This window comes from Tupaia chinensis, unplaced genomic scaffold (assembly GCF_000334495.1).
Source record: "Tupaia chinensis unplaced genomic scaffold, TupChi_1.0 Scaffold000146_1, whole genome shotgun sequence".
NCBI classification, from domain to species: domain Eukaryota; kingdom Metazoa; phylum Chordata; class Mammalia; order Scandentia; family Tupaiidae; genus Tupaia; species Tupaia belangeri.
In genome coordinates this window covers 17,528,558-17,552,608 of record NW_006159616.1, presented here as the reverse complement: position 1 = coordinate 17,552,608, position 24,051 = coordinate 17,528,558, and the positions used below count along the sequence as shown (strand labels likewise).

The 24,051-nt window shown below is 51.4% G+C and overlaps 1 pseudogene; it reads left to right on the top strand.

Annotated features, from left to right (window-relative positions):
- Positions 1-8,089: 8,089 nt before the first annotated feature.
- Positions 8,090-22,327, top strand: LOC114007266 (40S ribosomal protein S16 pseudogene; annotated as a pseudogene).
- Positions 22,328-24,051: the final 1,724 nt, after the last annotated feature.

Genomic DNA, 24,051 nt, shown 5'->3' with positions numbered 1-24,051 from the left:
CGGCTAGTCCCCCACCTCCCTAGGGCCCGAAGCCCCGCCCGGGGCGAAAAGACGGGGTGCAACCTAGGTGTGATCCCTCCTCGCCCGACTCCCTGGGCTGGCTCAGCCCCTCAATTACAGAAAAGGACAAGGTTTTTGATGTGGTCTAGAGACAGCCTTTCGATCGCCTGGAGAGCGCGCATAAAGGCGGGTTAGCCACGCCGCGCCTTGTTCTGGTCTGGAAGGGGCAGTCTAGGGGAAAGCCGTCCCCATGCAGCTCCCCAGCACAGGAATGCAGATCAGGGCAGCCCCCTGAGCCCAGCTCCAACTCCTGCCCGGATCAGAATTGCTGTCCCGGTCAGGGCCATTAGCGTTTAAATGACCGCAGGGGAGGTTGACCGAGCTAGCAAAGGGTAAGGGCTCCATGAATGGGAGTGGGCTTGGTTGCTACTGTTGGTTTATTTTTCTCATTTGTGTTGGTTTGCATTTTAAAAACTTCATTGAAGTAAAAATGTGTACAAAAAAGTGCACCTGTCGCCAGGGCACAGCGCAAGACATTTTTCACAAAATAACCAGAACCAAGATCAAGAAGCAGAAAAACCTAGCTCCTCCAGCTTCCTACTGCTGCTCTGACTTTGAACTACATCCATTAGTTTTGCCTGGTCTTGTACTTTATGTAAATCAAGCAACACTTGGACAGCGTTTTAATGGTGATAAAACCCTTCACACTGGAGAAATGGAGCCCTGGAAGAATGGCTGAGACCCACCCCCAGGAGTTCAGCATGCCTTAGCCAGTCTCTTCACCCCATCCTACCCTGCACTTTGATGCCTGAAGGCTCTGGGGCCACAGGACCTGGGTATAAAAGATCCAGTTTCCAGTAGGCTGGGATCTCTCTCCCAGAGGGAGAGCGAGCTGCCCTGGTCCCTTCCCCCAGAGGCCTCTCAGCTAGAATAGGGTGCCTGCCTTCCTGTACTGATCCCTCATGTTGGCGGGGCCCAGGGACTCACATGGGACCAGAACCCAGTCCTACCCCAGGACGGTTGGCAGAGGGAACTGTGGTAGATCACAGATCAGCCTTTTGGAGGACGGTGCATCTTCAGTGCACTGGAAAGGGAGTCTTGGGGAAGAGACTGTCGGGGAACATCTGCCCACAGCACTCATGTAGCTCATCCTGAGGGCTCTGGGCAGAGAGGGAAGAAGCGCCCAGTATTTCTCGGTCTTCTCCAAGTGCAGGCATTGTCCAGTGTGTGGCTGGGAGTCCAGGGAAGAAGGGACCTGGGCCTGCCCACTGAACTCTCAGGCCTCACCCCACACAGTACTGATTTCCCTCTGGGAATCTGTTTGCTCTGCCGTCAGCAGTACCATGACGTCTATCCTGCCTATAGGCTGGGGGCAGAGGCTGCTGCAGTGGGAGATGGTTCTATGAGGACCCTGATGAGGTCCCACTGACCCCAGCCTCAGCTGGCCTGCTACTGCCAGCAGTAGCTGACTTTCGAGTGCAGCAGGGGTCAGGACCTTTGTCTACCATAACTTCCAACAGCCCCCTCCTCTGCATTCTGAGTTTGCACAGGGACCTGGAGTCCTCAGTCAGCTTTGGGGGAGTTTCCCATGCACCCCATCCGGGATGTCTCCATTTGAGCCAACAATATTGGCAATTGGCTTCAGGAAAGTTCCAGGTCTCTGGGTCTGGGGTCATGTACTGAAGCCCTTTGCCCCAAGACCTCTGGATTCTGGCTCCATGTTCTGCAAACCACCAGAGTCTAGAACTACCTTCCCAGATCTGGCTCTCGCCATGACTGCTCCAGGCCACAGCCACCAGAGGGCCAAATTGCCCCATAACTGCCCTGGGGTTGTCACCACTTGGGTTCTGAAATTCTTTGTTCTGATATGTCCCTAGAGTGCTAGGGTCTACCTGTCCGAACTCTCCAGCCTCTAACCCCCCACTTCCAGCTTGATCTGTTTCCTACACCCTACACTCCAGACTGGTTGTCCTAGCTCTCTCCGCTCTAAAGCTGCAACGTCTGAGACTCATGGGTGAAATCCTCTCTCCCAGAGACTGAAAAACACAGAAAACACTGTTGTGACCCTGGTAGCTTTCAGGGCCCAGAGAGGAGCCTCTGGGGTTGAGGCCAGATAGGGAGCTCATACATGGGGACAGGCAGTCACCACCACAGGCATACCGGAAGCTCCCTTCTAGGCAGTCAGCCTCATCTGGAGCCCTTGAGGAAAAGGGCCTAGTAAGGGGAACACATTGTACAGGTGATGTCACCCCCTGGGCACAGTTATGGGGTAGAAGTGGCCACCTCACCTCACTTAGCAGGTCAGATTGGCTTGCCTGAACGTATACGTTGAGACAGGTACTCCTACTAGGGCATGCAGCCCTGAGATCACGGATAGTCCGTCTGAGTGGGTAGGAAGCCCTAAGATTGTGGGGAGCAGGAACTAGGGGACCAGCAGAAGTAGCCAGTCAGTGGAGAGGATCCTACAGCAGAAAGGGAGGGGAGGAGGTGGCTTTGTGACAGTGAAGAAAGTCTAGGGGCCTGCTTTGTCTGCCTGCCCGTGGCTTTCTACAGGGGCCCTGCCTCTTGGTAGGAACACCCTCGCTTGGGTCAGTGTGAGCAGATGTCTGTTCATTGACCTTAGTAAGACCCCAGGCAAACCTGGAACCCCGAACTTACCCTGCCACCACCCCAGGGCCACAGACTGTCTCACTGGGTCTGAGACAGCCCCCTTAGCTCTTCTGGCTCTCATCATCCAGGAAAGCCAGGGCCCCTCAGCCAGGCAGACAGGCCCACTTGCCAGCTCGCTCCCACCCTTAGTCCCAGGATGCTACTCTGGCTTCTCCCCTAACACAATCTCTACCAGACCTGGCCGACGGGGCGCCTGGGCAGGAGCCTGCCGGCAGACATGTTTTGTTTGGCTGAGCAAAGTGTTTCAAAGGAATTCGAATTGGTTGCCAACTCTAAAAAGTCAGGAGATTTCACATAAAAATCCAGATTATTGGCTTCTTTTGACAAGCCAGAGGAGCCTGACAGCTCTAGACCCGTATTCCAGATGGCTCCAGTTCCAGAGTTGTGTCTGCCTCAGACCAGCCCAGACCTTTCCACCCTCCACAGTCCCCACCGCTCCCTATTGCCTCACACTACCCCCTCTCACTCAGCTACTCACAGCCTCCTTGTGGGGAGAACTGAGCTTCTGGTCCTGGCCTTCCTAATTCTGCTCCTTTGCCCTCCTGCAATGTCTTCCCCATTGCTGTCTGCTGACATCCTGGCCATTCTGTTCTTTCTTTCCTTAAAAAAAAAAAAAAAAAAACTATAGGGCCCATAGGGCCCATGCATTTTTCAGGGAGAGAGAGAGAGAGAGGGAAAGTGAGAAGGCACCACTCCTCCCCAGAGTGTGAGAGGGTGCCCATTACAATCTCTTCTCCATTCTCCTCTCGGGGTTTTGGCCCCAGCACTTACACATTCCCAGCATTGTTTCTCAAGCCACCAGGTCCAGGACTCGAACCACAGAGTTGGCCATGTGGGATCCAGCCACCCCAACCACCATGCCACTGGCTGGGCCCATCCTGCTCACTCTTCAATGCCCAGATTGATTGCTGCTACCTTCTGGAAGTCCTCCCTATTGCAACATATCAAACTCCCTGCTCGACTCCCACTGCCCTGGGACACACCTCTGAACTGACCTATCCTCTTCGACCTCTGTCTTCCCCACCAGAACACTTCAGAAACAACCAATGGCCACAGCTCTCACTTGCTGAACACTTGCTGGCATCTCCCTGCTTCCCACAGAGGGGCTCACTTCACCACCTAGCCCTGTGAGGTACTGTTGAACCCCACGCGGTTCTGGTGCTGTGGCTAGTGAGCATCTGTAGTTCGGCTATTCCAGATTGAGGTGTGCTGTACACGTCAACCTTAAAGACAGTGGGAAGGAGAGAATATAAAATATCCCGCTGGCCATTTTTCAGATTGATTCCATGTCAAAATGGTAATGTTTGGGGGCTGGCGGGCCGCGCGGTGGTTAAGATGCTGGACTCCCACATGGGCGACCGCAGTTTAAGTGCCGAACCCAGTGACTTGCTTTCTCACCTGGTCAAATTGAAGAAGAATAATAAATAAAATAAAATAAATAATTCTTTAAAAAAAAAAAGAAATGATAATGTTTGGAATATACTGGGTTAAATAAAATATTGGGTTGGTGGGAAAATCATTATGTATTTTTTCTATGTTTTTCTATGCAAAAATGCATCAACAGCTCAATATATTGCTAACATTAATTTCACCTGCTTGTTTTTAGTTTTTAGTTTATTTACTGTGGCTACTAGAACATTTAAAATAACATAAAGCCTATCAGACGGCAGTTGTCTAAACAACTGAGAGAGAGGTCCCCATTTCATAGAGTAGGAAACTGAGGTTTAGAGGGTAGAGTGATTTGTCCAAGGTCATGCTGCTAGTGAGTGAAGAGACTGGAACTGGAGGCTGTAAGATTCCAAGGCTGTGCTCCTAACCACCAGGTTACAGGGCCCCCGCGGTGCCTGCACACTTAGAGGTTTGGCAGACATGAATTGAAACCACTCTGTTTTCACACTCTCCAGGGGAACCCCTCATTTGTGGGCCCCCCACTACGATGAAGGTAGAGCTTCTACCAGTTCTCAAACCCTGCCATGGAAAGGATACCCCTCCCAGGAAGCAGCTGTGGCCTTGAATGCCCCCTCCCACGTGAACCCCGCCCTCCTGCGAGCCTGGCCATGCTTGGCAGCTGCTGCAGGCTCTGCGGGGGCTGCACGCCTCTGGCTGGGATGGCCTGGGGAAGGGCACGATTTGGCTCAGACCTGGCTAAAAGCCAGGGGCCATGTCCTAAGCAAATGGATACCCACCCCTCCCCAGACCGGACATCGGTCAGAGCATTGCAGGGTCCTTATCCAACTGCCATGGAGCATTTCAGGGTAGAGCAGCAGCATCCCCTAGAAACTGGGAGACCCCAATCATGGCCTGTCCACCCCCACCCCTCAGGCTCAGTAAGAAGAGGTGGGAGGACACATTCAGAATTCCTTCCTGGGGCCAGAGAAACTGTCCACACAGTTCCTGCCCACAGGCCTGGGGCCAGTCGGCCACTTCCTCTGGCTGAGGCCAATGTGGGTGCCTGCCCATCTGCCCACCCGTGGGCTTCCTCCTGAGGTTCCTCAGAGGAACCAAGAGTAGCTGAGGAAGGAACAGGGACTGGGCTGCAGAAATGGGTCTGAGATTCTGATTCCGGACAGTCACACTTTATGCAAGAGCCCCACCCCCATCACGGGACAGGGCTGGTGCCAGGGCCCAGCACCCACCCAGCATGGGTCTGGCCAAGGGCTGGCTGGAGGCAGAGGACAGAAACCACACAGACGGCTGTGTGCCCTGGCTCACCCACCCTGCCGCCTCGGCTCACCCCTGAGATCTGCTCATGCGCTGCTACCCAACACTGTGTGCCCGGGGGAGGGCTGGGGGGACTCACGTGAAAGCTTCACCAGAACAAAGGGGATAAAAGAATAGCCGTGCTCACTGCTGGGCATTAGCTCCCAGGAGCCAGGGCCTGAAGAACCTCCTCTAAATGTTAGCTGTAGAGCCAGCATGATCTGAGCTCCCCCAAGCTGGTGGCCGCCAGTCACTGGGGAACCCCAGAGGTGGGAGGGACAGGAAGCTTCACAGGGCTGCATCTGAGGGGTGAGGGCATCCCAGGCAGAGGTTCCAGCAGGAGGACTGAGCCTCTGCACGCTGCAACCAGCCCCACCTCCACCTAGGGGAGCGCAGGGCCTCCCTGGCTTGTGACTGGAGTGATCTCAGGTGAGTCTCCGGTCCTGTTGGGTCCTCCTCTACCTTACCTGCCTCAGATAGGCAGAAACCTGCCAGGTGAGGCAGGACACACAGATAAGATTCCCACAGCCACAGCACTGGCCTCCATGCCACCTGCCAGAGCTGTGAAGGTGCTGGGAGCTCTATGAGCCTAGGTAAGCACAGTGCCTGTCCCTCCCCTCCAGGTAGGCACATCCCCCCAGCCCTCATTCGCAGCAGCCAGGGGTCCTGTCTCCTGTCTGGGAGCAATACTTCCTCCCCCCACACATATTGGTCTAGGGGCTCCCCCCTGCCTCCTGTGGGTCTCCGGGCTAACCATCTTGTCCACCCACTCTGGCTGCCAGGATAAGCACAGAGAAGGGCCTAAACCAGGGAGGCATGTGCTCCTCTGTCTGTAGCCTGGGGGAGGCCAGAGCCTGGGCCTGAGGAAGAAGATAATGGAGAAGACCAAGCCCCCAGACCCAGCTGCCATGCAGCCTCATGCTGCTGTGAGCTGGTGATCAGCGCCCTGCGTGGCTTTAGCAGACCAGACCTGGGCTCTGTCACTGCACTGCAGCACCCGGACAGAATGGAGGCCCCAGCCTGAGGCCCCGCGCTGTCCGTACAAAGACCACATCATGTGAATATAACAGCCAGCCCAGCCCGCACCCTCTCCCTGCCATGCGCTGTTCAGAGAGCTCCGGCACTGCCTCACTGGGGCTCTGAGCCCCGCAATGCTCCACCTTCCTGACATCTCACCCCTGGGAGACAGCAGGGTCAGCCTCAAACACAGGCCATGGAGCTCGGTGTCCCCTGTGACCTTGTCCTGCCTCTCCATGGTTCAATCTGTCTGCGCTTCTGTTTCCTCGTCTGTAAAATGTGGATGACAGGAGAAATGACCCACATCCCATGGCCTGGAGCATGAACATTCCAGAAGGGCTCGTCCTACCACATGCCCCTGAGAAAACTCTGGGACCTAATCGTGGGGGTGGGGAGGGCAGAGTGAGAGCCCAGGTCTGAAGCCCAGCATGGGCCACTGCTGTCACTGGCCTCAAGGTGCTGCCCCAAGTCCAGCGTAGGGTCCATGCTGCCCAGGCTGGCCAGCCCTTGAGGAAGGACAGGCCTCCCGGGCTGTCCTCACTGTCCTCCTGCCCAGGTCCCTCTCCTCCACCTGCAGTGGCTCTCAGAAGGGGCTCAGGCCCCCACCATCCCAGAGGAAACAACCACAGCTGCACGTGCACGGTGAGCAGCCAGGGGGCGGTCAGGCAGGCCAGGCGTCAGAGTCCTCCCAGGAGGTGGCCCGCACCTACCCCCGAGGTCCTCGATGATGTCCAGGGTGGAACTCCAGGAGAAACGCTCCACGGCTCCCAGCTCCAGCTCAGCCAGGTCGCCAGGCAGGGCTTCCAGTTCATAGGCGCCCCGCTTTCTCCAGTAGAGAAACATGCTGAGGACTGAGGAGGGTGCCCTAGGAGGACTGTGCTCTCAGAGGCTGGGCAGCCCCAAGGGCCAGCCTGGAGGCAGCGGGTCCCAGGGTGCTGAGGGGCCACAGGGACCACAAGGGCTGGCCTCAGCCCGGCAAGCACGGCCTTCCCTGGGGAGGGGAGCATTCTGGGAGCGGCCGGGGGCTTTGGAGCTGACCAATGGCCAGGGCCAGGGCCCCACACAAAGCGCCTTTCTTCCCCTCCTACAGACATTTTACAAATTTCGCCTTCCCGGTCCCCTCCGAGCCCCCGCCGAGGAGATGGGCTGGCCGTCTGGGGACGGCAGAGGCCCGGAAAAGAGTGCAATTGTTTTGTGGTAGCTTTGCTAAGATAAGTTTTCAGAGGAGAAAAATGTGCTGCTCGAGAAGCAATTCCAGCTCCCCACCCCTGACCTCTGACCCTGATCCTCAGCCCCACTGGGCCCTCCAGGATTTTTCAATGAAGAATGGAAGTACATGTAGGGAGCCACGGGATGCCCCCTAAAGCAGTTTCCAGATCCTGCCTGGGTTCGCTCTAGGAAGCTCAAGGCATGTTCCCCAGCTCCACTGAGCCAAGGACTCGAGGAAGCTTCCAGAGGATCAGGGGGCAAGAACTGCCAGCTAGGTCTTACCCTCAGGCTGTCTATGAGGCTTGGGCTCTGCCATCTAGGCTCTCACTGAAGGTGCCTCCCCTCTCTGGGCTGGCCACACTTCCCCAGGCTGTCTACCCACCTCTCCCTCCTCAGACAACACTGCCAGCACCAGTGTGGAGCCATGCACAGAGCCCCGGGCTGAGCCCGTACAAAGCGCCTCCAACACTGTCAGAGCCACACTGCCCCCTGCATGGTGCGCATGAGGGCAGGTTGGTGGGACTGACTTCCACAAAAAGAGCCAAGAGTGGAATGAAAAACCAGCTATATAGGCTGGGAGATGAAAAGTCACTGATCAACTTATTCCAGAAAATTTTCAAGGACCCAGCAGTTAGCATGGTGGTTAAAGGTACTGGATTCCCACATGGCTGACTATGGTTTCAGTCCTGGACTTGGTGGCTTGCTTTCTTGCGTCCCTTTTCTCTCTCTCTGTCTCTGTCTGGTCAAATTAAAATAATAATAACAATAATAATAAGAAGAAATGGAATTAAATAAATAAATAATTCTTTTAAAAAAATTTTTTTGGGGGCAGTAGGTGGCATAGTGGTTAAGGCACTGCACTAGGGCCAGCTAGTGACAGAGCAATAACATGAGACTCTGCGATGCTGGGCCCACATGGGAAAGCCCTGGCTTCCCAAACTGAGGCCTTCCAGTGCACACCAGATGTGAACATCAGGCCCTGATCTGGACGGCTGATGCTGGCTGGTGCATCGCAGTGTGAAGACCTGTTGGGGATTTCTCTCTCTTACTCGTTCTCGCTCTCTCCTGGAAGAAACAAATAAGCAAACAAAAACAAAAACAGGGACCAGCAGTTGGCGTAATGGCTATGTAATTGGACTCCCATAGAGTCGGCCATAGTTTGAGTCCTGGACCTGGTAGCTTAAGCCCATGCCGGCTACGTGTGTGTGTGCCCAAGATCCCAATAGGAGAATGGAGGAGAAGGGATTGCAGGGTGGCCATCCCCCCTGGGGGGTGATTTCTCGCTTTCTGTCTCTCTCTGTCTTTCTGGTGAGTGCACACACTCTATAGCAAAAACTGCTCCAAAAAGAAACCAAAAATCAAAAAACAAAAAACCCAAAGGGACCAGCAGGTGGCATGGTGGTTAAGGCACTGGACTCTCACATGATTGACCACAGTTTGAATCCCGGATCTGGTGGCTTGCTTTCTTGTTTTATTTATTTATTTATTTTTCTCTCTCACTGGTGAGTGTGTATACTATATAGCAAGTTTAAAAAATAAATAATATGGGGCCAACAAGTGGTGTAATGGTTGAAGCACTGGACTCCCACATGGCTGACCATGGTTCAAGTCTCAGACCCAGCAGTTTGAAACAGGCCAGACACGTATGCAGGAAGTGCCCAAAATCCCAAGAGGGGAATGGAGGAGAAGGGACTGTAGTGTGGCCCCCTAGGGGGTGATTTCTTGCTTTCTGTCTGTCTCTGATTAGCAAACATACCCTAAAAGCAAAAAATCTATTAGAAAAATATTAAATTAAATTAATAATTCTTAGGGGGAAAAATAACAACTGTGGCAGCCCTCCCATGGAGACACTGCTGCATAACATCAAGTGACCTGTGACCCTGTCCAATCATTGTGGCTTTCTCCATGGAGGTACGTATTGTCTTCACAGCACAGATGAGGAAACTGAGGCTCGGAACTTGAATTGAACCCAGGACTCTCTGGCTTTAAAACCGTTTTGGGGGAGCTGGCCAGGCACCTTGGAGAGAAGGAGAGGCAATCGGAGGGCAGTGAGGAAATCTGGGCTTGAACAGGGCAAAGGGCACCGTGCAATGGGCCTCTCAGCCAGGCACTGCCATGTTACTGAGCCACCTCAGTCTGCCAGGACTAGGTGGGGGCAGAGTCAGGGCAGAGCTACACCACAACCCCCCATCCCCCGCACACCAGACCAGATGCCTGGTAACAGAGAGACACAGGGGAGCTGGCAGCAGAAGGCTGTTTTCCTGGGGGTGGTGGAGGGGTCACCCAGGGCTGTGCAGGGGGTGGGGATGACGGGGTGGCCATCCAGGCAGCCTACACACCCCCAGCTGAGGGCCAAGGTGCCAGGAGACGGCTCGAGTAATTCAAACCATATGCCTCCTGCCCGCCCACCCTCCTCCTCTGGCACAGGGCCAGGGAGGACAAACGCAGGCCCCGGTCCTTGATCACTGGCCCCACGTGGCCTGGGCCTGAGCCCGCAGAAGGTTGGGGCACCCCTGGCTTGTGTTCATGTGGCAAGTGACCAGCATGGGGGGGCCAGACTGAGGCTGGCTAGCGCCTGGCTAGCGCTCACCCCAGCAGAGGCCGGGGCACAGGCTAGGGGTGGTCCTAGCGCTGCTACACCTCCCATCTGGGCCAGAGGGAGCCACTCCTGGCTATGACTTCAGGACAGCCAGCTCCTGAGCAGCCCAGCCCGGGTGGAGCAAGGGTTCCCTCCCACCCTCAGCTTTGGGCTGAGCACAGGCACCTCTACCCCACTGTATGCACCCACCTGGAGAGGCCCCCCTCCCAGAAACTCTCCTGAGGACGCTGCTTGTGCTCAGGCCCCCAGAGCAGCTCTCCCCAAGTCTGCACCAGGGAGCCTGACCACACATGGGGCCACATCCCAGAGTTCTCTGTCCCCAGATGTGCTCCTGCCCCAGCCTTCCTGCCTTTGTCAGTCCTGCTTGGTGCCACCCCTCCAATGCCAAAGCAGAGTCTCCTATGCTCCTTCCACCTAAGACAGAGTCCCCCTCCCTGGCCTCATGTCCTGCCTTCACAAGCAGGGTGCAGGAGGCAGCCCAGTGGGCAGACAGGCCCCCTAGGCTGGTGGAAAAGCCCCGCTGTGAAGCAGCAGCTGGCCAAGGCAAGTGGACACACCTAGGCCTTGTCCTGGGGCCTGAGGGAAGCTAGAAAAGTACACCAGCTAGGGACCAGCAGTTAGCGTAATGGCTATGTCACTGGACTCCCATGTAGTCGACTGCGGTTTGAGTCCTGGACCTGGTGACTTAAACCTCACGCCGGGCTTGTGTGTATGCGTGCCCAAAATCCAGAGAGGAGAATGGAGGAGAAGGGATTGCGGCGTGGCCACTCCCCCAGGGAGTGATTTCTCCCTTTCTGTCTCTCTGTCTCTGGCGAGCACATGCGCCCTATGGCAAGGACCTCTGAAAAAAGAAAGAAAAAAAAAGTAGACCGGCTAGTGATGCTTCCTCCAAACCCAGGGTGGTGCTTCACCCCTTCTGAGGCAGCTGGGGAGGGAGCCTGGTCTGTCTGTATTCTGCTGTGTCCCCAGCCCAAGCAGGCACAGAGTTGTGACAACTACACTGACCTGAGCACTATGCATGTGCTGTGTCCTTTCATCCTCACGTCACCCACAAGGCAGGCCCTCCATCACCAGGACAGAGGTAGAGAAGCCCAGGCCAACTCGGGAAGTCATCCTGGCCAGAGCTGGGAAGCAGTGGCCATGCTGAACCCAAGTCATACTTCACTGCTGGACCACACTGCCCGTGAGCCCAGGGAAGGCCCTTCTCACCACCCTTCAGCCCTTCTTGCAGTCACCTCCTGATACAGACCAGGAGCCTGAGGCCCAGAGAGACGTAGGCAGCCCTGGGCGTGACCCCTTTCCCCACAGGCCCAGGCCTACCTCACAGAACTCAGTTCTCCAGGAGCCTCACAGCCTCTGACAGGAAGATCCGAGGGAGCCGGGAGAGCAAATGGCTCTTTCCTCCACTTGGGCTGCCTACTTGGGGATGGGAGCTGTGACCACAGGCAGGGAGACGCCCAAGCTTTGCCTCTTGACCCCCACCTCCAGCCCCTCCTGAACTCCAGGGAGCATCTACTGACCCAGGTCTGGGGCCAGGACAGGCAGAGGCACAGGGACCTTCAGACCAGGGCTGCTTCATCCAAACCCTGGCGAGGCCTGGGATGTAGGGAGGGGTTGAGTCCGCAAACCACAGCTGTTTCCTTGAGAGCAGAAGTGCCACGTGAGGGACTGGGCGAGGGGCCCCCTACAAGGTCCCGCTGAGTAAGGGGCCAAAAGAGGAAGAGGAGCAGGTGGCAGAAGCCAGCCTCGACCTTCACGCTGGCTGCCTCCCAGGAAGCCACAGCTAGCAGAGAGCCCTTAGACCTGGGTACCTTCCTAGTTCACAGGCTGTAGGGGCCCCAGCTCCCTGGAAGCAGCTCCCGCAGGGTAGGACTTGGTTCAGGGCTCTGCCTTTGCTTCTTTGGTTGGACAGCTCTCTCTCTCTCTTTTTTTTTTTTTTTTAGAGGGATTTTTGTTATAGGGCAGTGAGGGCACTGTGCTGGTCAGAAAGACAGAAAGCGGGAAGTCACCCGCCAAGGGCAATGGCTTTGCCGCAATCCCTTCTCTATTCTCCTCTTGGAATTTTGGGCATGCACGCACATGTACCCGGCATGAGTTTTAAGCTGCTGGGTCAACTCAAACTGCGGTCGACTATACCATTACACCATCTGTTTGTCTCAAACCTATTTTTTTAAGGATTATTTATTTTTATTTTATTTATTCATTCATTCATTTTAATTTGACCAGAGAGAGATGCAGAGAGAGAGAGAGAAAGCGAGAAAGCAAGCCACCAGGTCCGGAACTCAAACTATGGTCACCATGCGGGAGTGTCCAGCATCTCAACCATCACTCCACCTACTGGCCCCCAACCCCTTTTTTTTTTTTAACAATGCTTTTTTTGTTTGTTTGTTTTAAGTTTTTACAATAGGGCACGGCACGTATGTTCACTAGAGAGAGAAAAAGAGAGGGAAAGTGAGAAATCACCCTCTGGAGAGATGGCCACACCGCAATCCCTTCTCCTCCATTCTCCTCTGGGGATTTTGGGTACGCGTGCACGTGCACGCACATACACACACACCTGGTGTGAGTTTCAAGCTGCAGGTCCAAGATTTGAACCACAGTCAGCCATAAGGGAGTCCAGTGCCTTAATCATGATGCCACTGGCTGACCCCAACACTTTCTTTTTCATTTGTCAGAGGACACATGAGCTCATGGGGTGGGGGTGGGGTGGAGTGGAGAAAGTAAGAAAGCACACCCCTTGATGGGGTGGGTGGATGGCTACACTGCAATCTGTTATCCTCTATTTCTCCTTTGAGGATTTCAACACACACGTACATGTGCTCAGCATGTTTCTCAAGTCACCGGGTCCAAGACTTGAACTGTGAAGTCATGCAAGATCCAGCCACCTTAACCACCATACTACGGCTGGCCCAGCTACGATTCTTCCTGAAGTCTCAGATTCCACATCCATAGAATGGTGTATATATCTATATATCTCTATCTATAGTGGTGTCTGAGGAGGCCTGCCTGGACCTCAGGGCAGCATGTTCCAGTTGCAGGGTGGCCAGGAACAGAGTTGGCACTGCTGGAGCGTGCCCAGTGCCAGCTGCCTGCTCGCGTGAGAAGGAGCTCTGGCAGGCTGCGCTGTGGAGAGTGCTCCCCCTAGGGCTGCTGGAGCTGTTAGAAATTAAGACCTTGTTATGTAATTTGGTGAGAGCGCTGGGGTTGGCTCTAGCCACCCCTCAGGCTGTCTCAACCACCTCTGAGCCTTTGGCCAGGTCCCCCAACCCTGGGCCAGACCTCCAGCTGCAGGTAAAGAGAAGAATCCACCCCATCCTCTGGGGGTGGGTCGCAGGTCTTCTAGGACCAAGGCTGGCTGGTGACCCCTGGTGGGGGACCCGGGTGAAGTGGAGGGCAACCACCAGTCAGCAGGCTGAGCACCCAGTGTTGGCACCTCAGGGGATGAACAGCAGGGCCTGGTGGGGGCAGCACAGATCTCTCCCCTCCACACTAAACAATTCTAAAGGCCAGGTAAGTGGGCCTATAGCCTCAGTCCATCTGTGGGCCCATCAGTTTGGAAGATGCTGGTGGAAACCTGGACCACAGCCACCTGCCTCGAGCTGCCTGTCCCTGAGCCTCAACCAGGCCTCAGCTCCACTCTCTTGCCGCAAACGCCCTCCTCACAACCTGGCAGGCCAAGTTCTAGCCCCTGGCACAGCTGAGAGTGAACCAACCAGAGAGCAAGCTCCACTACTGAGAACCGCCATTATTCCTCATGCTTCCGTTTCCTACCGTTAAGTGTGAACAAGCCTATGAAGTCCCTAACGAGGACAATGACCTAAGACTAACTGTAGGGCCAGCAGGTAACATCATGGTTAGGGCAGCTGGAGCCCTGACTGCACAGTTTGAGCCCCAGACCTGGTGACCTGAAAAATAAACTGGGCACCAAAGGCCCCAGGAGAATAGAGGAGAAGAATTGTGGTGTGGTTATTTCCCCTGGGAGGGGGGTGCTGGCTTTCTCACTTTCCCTCTTTCTCTGTCTATCTCTTCCTGGTGAGCACACACGCCATATAGCTAGCCAAAGGGGAGGAAAAAAAGACTACCTATAATAAAGGACCCAGCCTAGAGTTGGCAAGCCTATGAGCAAGCATTTGAATGGGCTGGAGGTGAGCGCATTACCTCCCATGCCAGGGGTCTGAGAGGATCCCACACTCTTGTGCTCCCCAAACAGCCTTCCTCTAACCCTGGGGGCCCCAGGGACTGGGACTGAGGCATGTGAAATGAATTCAGGGACAGCAGGGTCAGGACCAAGCCAGGCTTCTCCACCCCTGGTGGACACTGCAGGGTGAGTGCATGCGGCATTTGCTGGCGGGAAGCCTCGTAGCAGGCACAGAAGAGGTCAGGTCCCTCTAACCTCAGCCAGGGTCTTTGCTGGTCTCTTCAGTGTGCTCATACTTGAATGCCTCTCTGCGTATTCCCTCAGAAAATGAGGTGGCGTGGTGATTAGGGCACTGGACACTCCCACATGGCCAACCATGGTTCGAATCCTGGACCTGGTGGCTTGCTTTCTCACTTTCTCTCTCTTTGGCTCTCTCTGGTAAAAAAAAAAAAATTAAATTAAATTAAATTAAATAATTCTTTAAAAAAAGAAAGAGAAAGAAAGAAAGAAGAAAGAAAGAAAGAAAATGAGGTTCCTGCTCAGCTAGGAACACATCTCAGTCCTATCTCCCAGCTCCTGGCTGAGCACACAGTAGGCACACTAACATCTGTCAAGTCCTTCTGTGTGCCAGGCCCTGGACTATAAGCCTTTGAGGTGGCATTCCCTGGAATCTGCCCAATGATCCTGCAATTGTACTAATATTACCCTCACTTTAGGGGGCCTGGAGACCTGCCCAGACCAGGTAGAGGTGGGTGTATCTGGGATTCACAAAGCGGAAGGCTGTTGTCAGGGTCTCTCCATTGCTCCCACACCACTGGCTGCTCCCTCTGGGGCCAGATATTCAAATCCCACATGCCTGTGGGGTCCTTCCCAGGCCCGGTCAATGACCCTTCCTGCCCAAGGCTGCTCAACACCCTAAGTCCAGAGGCCACACAAGCTCAGGTGGACTCTTCTTTTTACCTATGCAACCTGCTTGGAACCTGGCAGCGCTTCAGGCTTAGACCTACCTCTCAGACCTTGTAGCCCACTGGCCATGGGCTCAAGGAAGGTGGGCCCCTCCCTGGGTACTTCTAAGTGTGTGAGAGGGGCCAGAACAGCCAGACAACAGGCTCCTCAGACCCAGGAGTCTCCCCAAAGGCCAGGGATAGGAGGTCCAGTTGTCCAGAATTTGATCTGACCATCATCACCCACCCACACACCCATCCACCACTGCCTGGGGACAAGTGCAGCCTGGGCAGGGCTGGCCACGAATCAGCTGCCCACGCCATTCTGAGCTCTGCCTCCAGAATGTCTCTCAGCTCCATCAGTCCCTGCCCTGGCCTTTTCTGGCTCAGACTCAGGCCACTTCCGCCCAGCCTGGGCCACAGACTCCTTTCTTTCCCATCCAAGTCAGCCTCCACCACCAGCCCAGTGACTGAGGACAAATCCCAGCTCCATCTCCTGTTGACAATGTCACCTTGGATTCCTCCACTGTGCAGCAGGAATACTCACAGCATTACCCCCAGTGAATGCAGGGACTGAAAAAGTTAATCCAGAAGAAAAGAACAAACTTCACCCTCCACTTGTGACGGGGGCTCCATGAACATTGGCTAAGCATCCCAGCAAGAACAACAGGATGAAAATGTCAATACTTGGATTAAAAACCTGCTCTGTAGGGCCTAGCAAGTAATGTGGTAGTTAAGGCACTGAATTCTCACATGGCCAACCACAGCTAAAGTCCCAGAATCAGGCGTTTGAAAATCACACTGGGCACACATACGTGCATGCCCAAAGTCCTAAGAGGACAGTGGAAGAGAAGGGACTGCTGGGTGGCTGTCCCCCAGAGGGTGATTTCTGACTTTCAGTTTCTCTATCTCTCTCTGGCAAACATATGTATCCTGTGGCAAAAACCTTGCTCCCTACCAGCTGCAAAGCAAGGTCACATCCCATGGCATGGCCATTTAGATCCCAGGCCAGGACCCTGACCTGCCCTGCCCACTGCTTTCTAGTGAAATCAATGGCTCCTCCCACCAGCTAGAGTGGTCCTGGGGGACTCTTTCAGGTTGTCACACTGTACAACCTTCTCTCACTCTACCTAGACTGGAGCCCCTTGAAGGCATCTCCTGGCTTTGTTCTCCCCCTTGATTCGGGTGCCAGGGGAACTTTGGTTGACTTGAACTTCAATCAATACACAGTCAACTGTCTCATCCCAGATTGACTTCCTAATACCTCAAAGCTTGGTCCAGATGGGTTCTGCCTCTCCCTTGTGGGTAAAGATGGCAGGGCTCCCTGGTCCCTGAGAAGGCAGCCCATACACAGCCTGGGGACAGTCTCTGTTGGAGGAGCTTAAAGCAGGGCTAAGATCAGCACTGCCATCTGCCCCAGGTGCCCCATCAGCTAGGGTACCAGGGATTTCTTAGGCTGGGGTGGGGGAAAGAGGAAGGAATGGAGATCCATCTCCCCAAGACTGTATGGTTCAGGCAGGACAGCCACATCCTAGTCTCACTACCAGCCACTGGCCACCACAGATTAAAATCTGGCCAGCATACTGACAGAATGGCCCTTAAGGGCCAAGTCTATAAGGAACAAAGGCTTCTGGGCCAGGCTTCCTACCACAGAAAAGATGGCCCAGACTTTCAAGACAACTGGGATTTCAAAATATCTATCCCACTGTTGGAACACAAATCGTGTTGGTTGGAAACTATCTTTACTGTCCTCCTGGACATGCCCAACGGAGACCTGAGTTGCCTTGGGCAGGCCTTGTCTTCCTGTTGACCCTCAGAGGCCAAAGGCCCCTCCTTCCCTCAAGCCCAGCCTCCCGGGGTAGTTCCTGACCAGGGCATCTGCTGGGTCTTAGCCTATTTGGCATTACAGTAGATGCTGGTCCCTGTGGGACCTGCAGAGATTCTGCCTGAATCCTGCTCTTATTTATTTATTTATTTATTTAAGAATTGTTTTATTTAATATTATTTATTAATTCATTTTATTTTTATTTTAATTTTGCCAGAGAGAGACAGACAGAGAAAGACAGTGAGAAAGCAAACTGCCAGGTCTGGGACTTGAACCATGGTCAGCCATGTGGGAGCGTCCAGCACCCTAACCACCATGCCACCTACTGGTTCCCTTATTTATTTGTTTTTATAGAGAGACTTTTGCTATAGGGTGCGTGTGCTCTCCAGAGAGACAGAAAGTGAGAAATCACCCCCCAGGAGGATGGCTATGCTGCAATCCTTTCTCCATTCTCCTCTTGGGATTCTGGGCACACACACATGTGCCTGGTGTGAGTTTTAAGCTGCCAGGTCCAGGACTCAAACCTATGACTACATAGGAATCCAGCGACTTAACCATTACATCATCTACTGGTCCCAAGGATTCTGTTCATTTTATAAATCAAAAAAGAGAGAGGATTAAAATGGCTGTATGTGTATGTATTTGTGCATTGGTACATGATACTATTTTTAAGAATTTTCTTTTTGAGACCAGCAGTGAGCATAATGGCTATGTTGATGAACTCTCAGGTAGCTGACTGCGGTTCAAGTCCCGGACCTGGTGGCTTAAACTCACTCTGGGCGCCTGTGCCTGCATGCCCAAGATCCCGAGAGGAGAATGGAGAAGGGACTGCGGCATGGCCTTCCCCCCTCCTCTGAGGGGGTGATTTCTCGCTTTCTATCTCTCTGTCTCTCTCTGTCTTTCTGGCAAGCGCATGCACCCTATAGCAAAAACCTCTCAAAAAAAAAATAATAATAATTTTCTTTTTTGGGGAGGACAGCAGGTTGCATGGTTAAGGCACTTAACTCCCACATGGCCAGACATGGCTTGCTTTCTCTCTCTCTCTCTGTCTCTCTATGGTGAGTACATGTGACCTATGCAAATTAAATAATAATAATAATAATAAATTTTGGTGGACTAGCTGGCGAATGGTTATGTCACTGGACTCCCACGTAGTCAACCATGGTTCAAATCCCAGACCTGGCAGCTTGAAACTCACACAGAGTGCATGTGTGTGCATGCCCAAAATCCCAAGAGGAGAGTGGAGGGAGAGGGGGGTGATTTCTCATTTTCTGTCTCTGTCTCTCTCTGTGTCTCCAGTGAGTGCATGTGCCCTATAGCAAAAGATTCTCTCAAAGAAAAACTAACATTTTTAAAAATAATTTCCTTTTTTTTTTAAATTCACCACAGAGTACCTGTGCTCACCTAAAAGAGACAGAGGAAAGAAAAGTGAGAAAGCACCTCCTCATGGGGAATGATCATACTGCAATCCTTTCTCCTTCACCCTCCTCTTGGGATTTTAAGCACAAATACACATGCACCCAGTATGTTTTCCAATCCACCAAGTCTGGGACTCAAACTGTGTAGTCGGCCATGTGGGATCCAGCTGCTTTAACCTCTATGTCACCTGTTGGCCCCCTGACTTGAATTTTTTTAAAGAATTACTTAATTTTGGGAACCAGCAGTTAGCGTAATGGCTATGTCGCTGGACTCCCACGTAGTCGAACGTGGTTCGAGTCCCGGACCTGGTGGCTTAAAACTCACGCCAGGTGCACGTGTGTATGTTCCCAAGATCCCAAGAGGAAAATGGAGGAGAAGGGATTGCGGCTGGACCATCCTCCCTGGTGGTGGGGGGGTGATTTCTCGCTTTCTGTCTCTCTGTCTCTGTCTGTCTGGCGAGCGCCCACGCCCTATAGTGAAAACCTCTCAAAAAAAAAAAAAAAGAATTACTTAATTTTATTTATTAATTCATTTATTGATTGATTTTTATTGATTTATTTTTTTGGAGAGGTTTTTGCTATAGGGCGTGTACGCTCGCCAGACAGACAGAGAGAGACAGAGAGACAGAAAGCGAGAAATCACCCCCCAGGGGAGATGGCCACGCCGCAATCCCTTCTCCATTCTCCTCTCGGGATCCTGGGCACTCACGCACACGCGCCCGGCGTGAGTTGTAAGTCACCGGGTCCAGGACGCGAACCACGGTCGACTACGTGGGAGTCCAGCGACATAGCCATTACGCTAACTGCTGGTCCCCTCATTTATTTATTTTAATTTGACCAAAGAGAGACAGAGAATGAGGGAAAGTGAGAAAGCAAGTCACCAGGTCCGGGACTTAAACCATGATCAACCATGTGGTAATGTCCAGCACTTTAACCACCACGTCACCTGCTGCCCCCCTGCCCCTGACTTAGATCTTAAAGGGCTACAATCACAGAAGTGATTATGAGTGAAATGAAAGCTGAGGAACATGGGCAGTACTGGGGCAATGAGACTTTCTGACCCTGTTGGTGGCTCTAGGTTGACCACAGAAAGCCTGCCCTCTCTCATTAAGAGTCTAACAAACTTTAGTTTCTTGTACCTTAAAAACCACACCAAAGTTTTGAATGTTAACACCAGCTATGCAAAGAGATAATGTACTAAATACTTTAAACAGACCATGCAATGAGGACTCTGCTTACTACAAATGAAGAATTGGTAAATGAGGCCAACCTTTGGTTGGGACAACTAAAAGAGTTGGATAAAAACAGTTTTTAATAATTATTTATCTAATTTTATAAATTATTATTATTTTTTAATTTGACCAGAGAGACAGAGAAGGAAAGTGAGAAGGCAAGTCACCAGGTCCAGGATTCAAATCGTGGTCGACCGTGTGGGAGTCCAGCACCTGAACCACCATACCACCTGCTGGCCCCTAGATAAAAATTTTTAATTAAAATTTTTTTCTTCTTTTTTAGATTTTGGCCATAGAGTGCATGCACTCACCAGAGAGAGACACAGAGGGTCAGAAAGAGAAAAAGTGAGAAATTGCCCTCCAGAGGCAATCCTTTCTCCTCCATTTTCCTCTCAGGATTTTGGGCACACAAACACATGCTTCCAGCATGATTTTCAAGCTACCAGTCCAGGACTTGAACCTTAGTCAGCCATGTGGGAGTCTAGGACCTGTCTGGTGGATTTTCAAGCCACTGGGTCCAGGACTTCAAGCACAGTCAGTCATGTGGGAATTCAGTGCCTAAATCACCACGTCACCTTCTGACCCCAACTTTACTTTTAATATGCTTAAGGGGTTAGAGGAGCAAAGCTCAAAGTCTAGGGAGCCTGAAGCCTTGAGTATGGATTAAGGTCATCTGAGAGCAGTACTGTCTCCAAGCATATGGCAGAAACATGGAAATCCTCTACCATCCTAGGCCACATCACAGGCAAACATTCTAAAATTCGATATCAAACAAACAATACTGAACAGACAGTGAAAAAATAACTAGGCACACAAGCAAATAAATCTTCATGACTGAAAACTAACATAAACCATGACAACAAAATTAGGTCTGGAAAAACTTGCGATACCAAAATTATCAGATACAAGTTAAAGCATTACTTCACCTGATTTCCATGATAACCTTGGGTGACAGACACTATTATTAGCTCTACTTTATTTTATTTTTTAAAAGGATTATTTTATATATTTATTCATTTATTTATTTATTTTAATTTGACTGGGGGGTGGGGTAGAGCAAGAGAGAGAAAGAGAGAGAAAGTGAGAAAGCAAACTGTCAGGTCTGGGACTGAAACCCGCGGTCGGCCATGTGGGAGTCCAGTGCTCTTAACCACTGTGCCACCTGCCAGCCTCAATTAGCTAAACTTTAAAGATAATAAATTCAAAGTTCAGGGACCAGCAGTTAGTGTAATGGCTATGTCGCTGGACTCCAACATAGTCTACCGCGGTTCTCGTGCCAGAACCGGTGGCTTAAAACTCACGCCGGGCGTGTGTGTGTGCATGCCCAAGATCCCGAGAGGAGAATGGAGGAGAAGGGATTGCGGCATGGCCATCCCCCCTGGGGGGTGATTTCTCACTTTTCTGTCTCTTTGTCTCTCTCTGTCTGTCTGGCGAGCGCACACGCCCTATAGCTAAAAAAAAAAACCCTCTTAAAAAAAAAGAAAGAAATGAATTCAAAGTTCAGAAAATTAGAATGTTTTGCCTAAATTCACGTAGCTAATAAGTAGGGAGGCTGTGATTTACAGACATCTGTTGTCTCTATAATCTATGCCATTAAAAATTTACTATAGGGGCCAGCAAAGTGGCATAGTGGTTAAGACAGCTGGATCCCACATAGACAACTGTATAGTTCAATTCTTAGACCAAAACACACTGAGTGCGTATGTGTGCATGCCCTTAATCTCGAGAGGAGAATAGGGAGAAGGGCTTGCAGTGTGATCATTACCCCCAGAGGCCATGCCACAATCCCTTCTCCACACTCTCCTCTCAGGATTTTGAGCACATGCACACATGTGCCCAACGTGAGTTTTAAGCTGCCAGGTCCAGGACTTGAACCTCAGTCGACTACTTGGGAATCTAGCAACATAACCATTATGCCGTTTGCTGGTCCAAAATAATTTTTAAAAATTATTTATTTAATTCCATTTGCTGTTGTTATTATTTTTTTTTTCAATTGGAACAGAGAGAGACAGAGAGAGAGGAAGGAAAAGCAAGCCACCAGCTCCAGGACTCAAACTGTGGTCGGCCATATGGGAATTCAGAGCCTTTAACCACCATGCCACTTGCTGGCCTTCCAAATAATTCTTTTTTAAAAAAATTAAATGTCCGTTTTCCGGTTGCAGAGTCGCGGGGTGAGGTTCTCTTTTCTGCGCCCGCAGCCTTGCTAGATTCTAAGGGTCTTCTGCAGTCTACGCAGATCTTTGGTCGCAGGAAGACAGCCACAGCCATGGCGCACTGCAAATGCGGCAACGGCCTTATCAGGGTGAACCGGTGGCCCCTGGAAATGATCGAGTCGCGCTCGCTGCAGTATAAGCTACCGGAACCTGTTCTGCTTCTGGGCAAGTTGCGGTTTGCTGGTGTGGACATCCGTGTCCTGTAAATAGAGGTGGCCATGTGGCCCAGACTTATGCTATCCTCAGCCCATCTCCAAAACCTGGTGGCCTACTACCAGAAACATGTGGGCGAGGCTTCCTGTGAATCCAAAAAGTTTGGAGGCCCTGGTGCTTGTGCTTGCTACCAGAAATCCTATCAATAAGAACTATCAACAAGGATTGGAGTTCATCCTTATAATAAACAATGGCTGTTTTTTTTTTTTTTTTAAAGATGTATCCAAATTAAAAAAAAATAAAAAATTGGGCCAGCAGGTGGCATAGAGGTTAAGGCAGCTGAATCCCACAGGGTCTACTGTGCAGTTTCAAGGTCCAGTCTTGGACCCTGCAGCTTAAACATCACATTTGTGGGGCTGGCAGGTGGCATGGTCGTTAGGGGTGCTAGACTCCCACATGGCTGACTGTGTTTTTAGTCCTAAACCTGATGACTTGCTTTCTAACTCTCCTCGGGGCTCTCTCTCTCTCACTCTATCCCTCTGTGGTCAAATCTAAATAAATAAATAAATAGATAGATAGATAGATAGATAAAGTCAAGTAAATTCTTTTTAAAAAAAATCACATTTAGGGGACCACTGGTGGTGTGGTGGTTAAGGGCACTGTAGCTGACCATGGTTCAAGTCCTGAACTTGGAAGCTCACTTTCTCACTTTTTCTCTCTCTGGAAATATTAAAAAATAATAATAATAAATAAAATTCAATAAAATAATTGTTTTATTTTTGTTTATTATTCATTTAATTTTTATTTACTCATTCATTTATTTTAATTTGACCAGTATAGGACACATGCACTCACAGAAAGAAAGGGAAAGTGAGAAAGCAAGCTACCAGGCCTGGGACTTGAACCGTGGTCGCCCATGTGGACACGTCCAGCACCTTAACCACCATGCTACCTGCTGCTCCCCAAAAAATAATTCTTAAAAAAATCACATTTGGCGGACATCCTACAAGATACTTTAAAATATGTATGATATCGTTGTCGACTTCAGTTTTAGTCCCAGACCCAGTGGGTTAAACTCAGGCCAGTAGCGTGTGCGTGCCCAAAAGCCAAAGAGGAGAATGGAGGAGAAGGGATTACAGCATGGCCATCCCCCCTGGGGGCTGATTTCTCTCTTTCTGTCTCGCTGTCTCTCTGTCTTTCTGGCAAGTGCACGTGCCCTATAGCAAAAACCTCTCCAAAAAAAAAAATCACATTTGGGACCAGCAGGTGGCGAGGCTTGCTTTTTCACTTCTCTCTCACTGTGTATCTCTCCCTACCAAATTAAAAATAAATGAATGAAAATGAAAGAGGAAAAAAATAAATTAAATAAATGAATGAGGGACCAGCAAGTGGTATGGTGTTTAAGGTGCTGGACATTCCCACATGGCCCACCACGGTTCAAGTCTTGGACCCAGCAGCTTGCTTTCTCACTTTCCCCCTTTCTCTCTCTGTGTCTCTCTGGTCAAACTAAAAGTAAATTAATGAAAAAATAATTTTGAAAAAAAAAAAAGAATGAATAAATAAAATTAAATAAATAATTCCTTTTTTGATAAAAGCACATTTGGAGGCCAGGTGGATTGATGGCTAAAGCACTGGACTCCCATATTGTCAGACATGGTGAGAGTCCTGGACCTGGCAACTTGCTTTCTCTCTCTTTTTCTCTGTCTCTCTTTGGTCAAATTAAATAATAATAATAATAAATAAAATTAAATGAATAGTTCTATTTAAAATTTCAAAAAACCCACACTTTTAAAAATAAATCATGGGACCAGGATTTGGCGTAATGGCTATGTCGCTGGACTCCCATCTAGTCAACCATGGTTCGAGTCCCGGACCCAGTGGCTTAAACTCACACCGGCTGCATGTGCATGTGTGCCTAAGATCCCAAGAGGAG